Source organism: Magnolia sinica, chromosome 1 (genome assembly GCF_029962835.1).
Source record: "Magnolia sinica isolate HGM2019 chromosome 1, MsV1, whole genome shotgun sequence".
NCBI classification, from domain to species: Eukaryota; Viridiplantae; Streptophyta; class Magnoliopsida; order Magnoliales; family Magnoliaceae; genus Magnolia; species Magnolia sinica.
In genome coordinates, this window is record NC_080573.1 from 99,828,290 (window position 1) to 99,835,336 (window position 7,047).

The following is a 7,047-nucleotide window of genomic DNA, read 5'->3' on the forward strand; positions in this document are numbered from 1 at the left end:
ATACAGGTATTGTTGGACAATTTTCAGTTGTATGAATATTGCACGCACAAATACCACAGACAACTTCCTTACCCTTATCCTTCCTAAGTTTCATGGCTTCGAGTTTTCTTGTGAGACTGGCCACTTTAGCATTTATATCGTCATCCTCCTTCAACAAGTATATTCCACCCCTCTCCTTTGATTGATTAGGCTTAGATGTGGTGTTAGGTCTTAGGGAGTGTCCCATGATTGTGTGGTTTCAACGAGTTTATCAAGGTAATCCCACACTTCATCGACATTTTTGTTCATGAATTCCCCATTGCACATCGTCTCGACGAATTGGCGCATGGAAGATGTCAGTCCGTCATGAAAGAAACTTGTTATGTGCCACGTTTCAAAACTATGTTGTGGGCATGAACTGACAAAATCCTTGAACCGCTCCCAACATTGGAAGAATGTTTCATCTTTCTTTTGGGTGAAGTTCATAATCGACTTCCTGATGGTGTTTGTCTTATAGTATGAATTTTTTTTTTTTATGAACTCCTTCATCATGTCATTCCATGTGCCAATAGATCGCGGACGTAGTGAGTGCAACCACATCTTAGCTTTTTCTTTCAAGGAGAAAGGAAAGAGTTTCGGCCTAACCGTATCCTCAGACACGTTAGGAAAATATAAAGTGGCTATAATTTCGTCAAACTCTTTCAAGTGTAGGTATGGACTTTTAGATTCAAGTCCAAGGAACTTTCGAAGGAGTTGGATCACTCTTGGCTTGATATCCATGTTTCCTGTATTTTTTGGAAAGATCATACAGGAAGGTGTGCTTGCCCTCGCCAATTGTAAATAGTCTTGTAAAGTACGAGGCGGGGGTGCATGATGCACCTCATTCTCATCCTGGGCTTCCGTAATCGGAGGTTGCAGTTACCTTGGTAGTTGATTTTAAGGTTGATTGGCAGTCATCACTTCAATTGACGCTGAGGATCTCAAGTGGTGTCTAACCACGCAATGGATAGATATCCTCTCGACTAATCCTTCTTCACTTAAGAGACGTAGAGTGTTGTCACGGACCTACTTGCGCATGAAACACTCTTAGTCTTCAAGTTCAAATTCTAACCTAACCCTAAAAAGGAAGGAACCTGAAGTAGTAAGGAATCTAGAAATACAAAGAGACAGAATTAGAAAGATGTTATCAAATTAGAAATTTCTATATTGAGATCCTGCAAAACAAAGAAGAAAAAAATAGTTAAAAAAAAAATTAAGAAAGTTTCTAAATATGGAAATAGAAAGAAAAGGCTGTTTATATAAAAAAAAAAGTTTCTAAATTTGGAAATAGAAAGAAAAGTTAGTTTCTTAAAAAAATTAGGAAAGTTTCTAAATATGGAAATAGAAAGAAAAATTAGTTTGTAAAAAAATTAGGAAAGTTTCTAAATCTGGAAATAGAAAGAAAAGTTAATTTCTAAAAACAAAAATTAAAAAAGTTTATAAATCTAGAAATAGAAAGAAAAGTTAGTTTCTAAAAACAAATTAGAAAGAACCTTAACCTAAAAATAGAAAGTAAATAAATCTTAATCTTAACCTAATTCCAAAACTAATCAAATCCAGAAAGCGCAACCGTCACTCCCCGGCAACAGTGCTAAAAACTTGTTCACAACACCAAGTGTAGGGTCGCGATGTAGTAATAATCTCGGTAAGACCGAGGTCGAATCCACAGGGATTGAAACTTGTACGTTTTTTAAATTAACTAGAAGTAGAACTAAAAGAAGATGTGAAACTAATTTTGAAGTATTTGAGAGAGTAATTGTGAATAGAGTAATTAAAACTAAGAATTTAAAGGTGGGAACTAGGGTGTCAAGGATCCACTTGTAGTGATCAGGGAACCCTCTTACTTGATTCAAGTAACATAATTGGAATTGGAGTCCTATCCTATCAAATTGGAAGATATCTCAATAAAACTAAATCTAAACTTTCATTGATCTAATTCTCAAAGGAGGAGAATTGTGATACTTGGAAGGGATTCCATCACCAAACCATGCCCATGGGACGATGGCCGACAACAAGATTTACCAATCCCACAATCTCAAAGTAAGGAAAAGAAGATACTCAAAGCTATTGCAGATCTACTATAATTTTAAGTCACAATAAATCATTAAAAACTGAAAGTATTCCTTTAAAATCAAATTAGAATCAAAGAGGTTCAACATAAGCATGATTTAAATCAAACATCCCATCACGCTACAAGCTTCACCTCTTAGTTAGGGCTAAGAGGTTTAGCCAACCATAGATATGATTAGATCAAAGTCTCTTAAGAAAAATATGAAAACAACTAGGGAAGAAAAAAAAACTCTTGGCAACGACTTCTTCACCCTTTTGCTTCACTCCTTAAACCCTAAAAGATGCCTAGGAACATCCTAGGGAGTCCTATTTATGGTTGTGAAATTTCAACTTTCGCACGTAGTTAGAAAACTCTAGAAACTGCCTCAAATTTACGCAGTTTGCTAAAATAAACTTTACTATGCACAGTTTCTCGAAATAGACTTCACTATACGCGATTTCACAAAATTACCCAAAGTTTCAGAATATGCTTTTTTAGGACAATTTCAGGATTCCTTTTCTTCGCTTCAAATCTTTGATTCTCTTCATTCCTCACTTTGTTTTCTTGGATCTTTGGCATGTGAGTTCTTCAACTATGGTATCCTAAGATCCGTCCCTTGCCTTGGTGATTCTTGAGCATCAAATCCATACTTTTAGCATCATTTTCAATCCAAGCTCTTAAATTCACCTTGCAACACAAACATGAGTAAAATAGAACATTAAGCATTATCATATTCATAAAACCAATATATAAATAGGGGATAATATGCAATGTTTGACCCTCAACATTAGCTCGCTCCACTCGACTTGAAAAAGCTCGATTCGACTCGGTTCGAAGATGAGTTTCAGCCAAGTCGAGCTGATTTTTTAAGCTCAAAAATGTGTTCGAGTTGAGTTCAAGCGGGCCCTAGCTCGACTCGACTCGGATCGAATCCAGCTCGATTCGAACTCGGATCGAACCAGTTCAGTGACTCGATTACTTTGATATTAATGTTGCTCACCAAGTGTTTGATGAAATGACTAAATAAAGTGTGGCTAGTGGCAATGAAGGTATGTATATGAAATAAATACCCTTTTTTTTCTTGATTTTTATGTTGCTTAGAAGCTATTTGATAAAATATTCGTAAAAACCATTGTAATTGTTTTACATACAGTGTGTCACGACCCTAAATCTAGTGTCAGAAATCCATAACCTAAATCTAGTGTCAGTAATCCGTGATTACTATACACCAAATTTTAGTTGACAGCCTCCGTAGAACTTCGATTTTGGGGCTTCTAACTATTGCATACTAAGTCCCATAAGCGGGGCTCCACAAGGAGGATTTGTGAAAGTAAAGACGACACATACGTATCATTTCTCAAAATTTCATCATATTCAACATGTGTTACTCTGTACAACTGAGCACATCAAGGCAAAACTAAAACATAAACCATGTCATATTTACTATACATGCTCTACATATATAGGGTACTACAAAAAAAATATATACACTGATATGTACAAGACAAAAAGGATAACTGGAGTCTGTAACCTCTACTCCTTCAGCTCCCTACTCTTACCTATAAAAAAATAGAAAGGAAATCATGAGCTACTAAGCCCAGTGAGTGCGTGTGTGTAGTGAAAATGCATGTTTCATGTCATGCTCATATCATGCACAGGCCTACTGGGCTGATAACAATAAAGTAAAGATATAGTGCATGATGTCACTTTCCATGTTCCAAATTTTTCATATTTTTCAATTGGATCACCAAGGTCTGAAACAGAGGTGGGACTCGCATATGATTGCTACCCACTTGCACAGGCTTTTCCACCGTGGTCAACTACAGAGGTGAGACTACATAATTCTTGAGCCAAACTAGTCTAACCCACTTGTGTTGAACCTCACTATCTGCCTAACAGCGAGAAGTCATAAGTCGCCTGGCAAAACGATAGCGGACAATTTACGATCTCGTCACACACAACCTATCTTTGCTTGTCCATAAGCAGGTCAGGTTAAACCTCTCAACCAATCGACACGCGTCGGTAAGAGTCGCCACTTACTTTGGTATTTCGGCATTCCAGCGCTCTGTTCTTTCACCTGGTCTAAGCATTGGTTGTTCCCAATGGTACTAATCGGGGTTTAGGGACTTTCACCTAAGGACCCTCTAGTCATGTCGTGTTGAATTTCACATCTCTGATGTGGTGTCCAACTCAAGTCATAACAAGTTTCATCGCATTTATAATCACCGTATGCATAAGTCCACACACAAGCACAATATGTCATGTTTTTCAAGGTAAGCATAGCACGACCTTGCTCATAGGGATCTCATGTAACGCATCATATTCTAAACGGTTCACATACTAATCATAGACACATCGTGTGTTGCAACACAACCCACTGTGATCACCATTCCATGATATGAATCATTTACTCTCAAGCATACAATGATACAACAACTATGAACCATGCATATAATATGCACATGACTTAGCCAATCTAAATCTAACTTGGGATTCATTCCGCTATAAAACTTTATGTCACAAACATGCTTTTTCTCAAGAGTTAACTACATCAAAAGGAGGAAGGATAACTCTTTCAAACGTTTTGTCAAACAGGTAATGGGCAGACTTTGTAAGGGACAAAGATAGAAACCGATGGAAATATAACTAACTAAATCAGAAAATTCAACAATAACCTAACCAACTAAATTAGAAAATCCAGCAATAACCTAACCAAGTAAATCAGAAAATCTAGCAATAACCTATCAGAAAATCTACTCTTCTATAGGGCTTTCACAAAAAATTCAGCAATAACCCATCCAACTAAATCAGAAAATCCAGCAATAACCAAACCAACTAAATCAGAAAATCTATTCTTTTATAGGGCTTTCAGGAAAAATTCAGCAATAATTTAACCAACTAAATCAGAAAATTTGTTCTTCTATCAGGCTTTTAAGTAATCTAATACACATATATGTGTGCTCTTAATCTATGCACTCACCTGTAACAATTAGAGGATTGGATTTCAAACTCGGCTTCTACTTTCTTTTTTTCTTCTTCTTCTTCGCAACTTCAAACTTAAGCTAGAAGAGTGCTGAAAATGGGTTGTTGAAAGAGGGTTTTTATGTTTATGGACTTGAAAATGGTTTTAAAAATGGCTTTTGTCTAAAAGAAGGGTTGGGCGGTATTTTGTGATGTTTTTGAGAAGTTTAAGCTGATGGTAACAATAAAAAAAATGTCATTTAAGTGATTTGAAATAAAACATTTCAAGAATTTTTAAAAAATCAAGGTCATTTGAGTTATTTTATTAAAATATACATGTGCATATCTATTTATAACTTACAATCAGGGTGTCGTATTGACATATCGTTTTCGCCAGTAATTTCGTAACTTGACCACGATCACAATGGTTAGTCTCTCGGACCTAACGGATTTTTAAAACTCGATGATAGCCCATCGCAGATAAAATAAGGACATAGTTGTCATTTCTCAGATTGTTTAATTATAAATCCGTATATTAAAATTCGGACATCGGGTTGAAATGCTGTTTGCGGCTCGATAACAGAACAACATTTTGATCAAGTCAAACTATTCTCAGGGTCAATGGACCTACAGTCAACGACTATCCAATGTACGGACCAGATGTCGGGGCCTCGGGTCTTACAATTCTCCCCTCTTTAGTCAAATTTCATCCTTGAAATTTTAAAACATATTCGGGTATAACAGTACAATACAACAATAATCATATCATACTTATACGTACCTAGGAATCAAATAAATGAGGGTAACGATTGCGTATCTCTACTTCCCGTTCCCAGGTTGCTTCTTCTACAGAATGATAACCCCATTGGACTTTAACTAAGGGGATGACTTTAATACGAAGAACTTGTTCTTTTCTATCCACGATACAGATTGGCTGCTTGATATAAGATGCATTTTCCCGAACTGCTAAGGATTGTCAGTGAATAACAGGTGCTAATATCTTCAGATCACATTTACGAACCATCAAGACGTGAAAAATATTATGAACTCCAGATAATTAGGGTGGCAAAGCGAGATGATAAGCTACGGTGCTAACTCGTTCAACAATATCAAAGGGCCCTATAAACCTCAGAGTTAACTTTCCCTTAACACCAAATTGTACACCTTTCGCAGTGAAACTCAAAGATATACACGGTCTCTCTCGACAAACTCTAAGCGTCCACACCAACGATCTGCAAAACTCTTTCACCTACTCTGAGTTGTAAGCATACATTGTCAAATAAGATCAATCTTTGTAGATTTTTTTCGTACAACATCAGGACCTAAAAGATATCGCTCACTAATCTCAATCCAACAACTTGGGGACCTACAAGGTCTACCATATAACGCCTCATAGGGAGCCATGCCAATAGTTACCTGAAACGTATTATTATACGCAAATTTTGCTAACGGCAAGTGGTCATCCCAACTACCAGAGAAATCTAATACACATGATCTGACATCGAGAATCTGGTTAACTCTTTCGGACTGCCCATCTGTTTGTGGATAATATGCTGTGCTAAATCTTAAAGTTGTCTCTATTGCTTTTTGAAAACTCTTCCAAAACTTTGATGTAAACTTCGGATCTCGATCAGATACAATCAAAATAGGTACACCATGTAATCTAAAAGTTTATTTATAAACAAAGTTGCAAACCGATCTTTAGACCAAGAAATACAAATAGGAAGAAAGTGGGTTGTCTTTGTCAAACGGTTTATAATAACTCATATAGCATCATGTTGACGTAAGGTTCTTGATAAACCCACAATGAAATCCATAGTTACATGTTCCCACTTCCATACTAGTATCTCCAAAGGTTGCAATTCCCGTACAGGCTTTTGGTGCTCTGCCTTTTCTCGTTTGCAAACGTCACACTCTGACACATGCATAGCAACTTCACGTTTCATTCCAGTCCACCAAAATTACATTTTTTATCCTTATACATCTTCATAGATCTTGGGTGGATAGTAAACTTAGTG

At 36.6% G+C, this 7,047-nt stretch overlaps 1 non-coding gene across 1 annotated transcript; it reads left to right on the forward strand.

The window, feature by feature from the left end:
- Nucleotides 1–376: 376 nt before the first annotated feature.
- Nucleotides 377–483, forward strand: LOC131222393 (small nucleolar RNA R71). The gene has a single exon (XR_009160025.1). It is a non-coding gene; the product is annotated as a small nucleolar RNA R71 (small nucleolar RNA).
- Nucleotides 484–7,047: the final 6,564 nt, after the last annotated feature.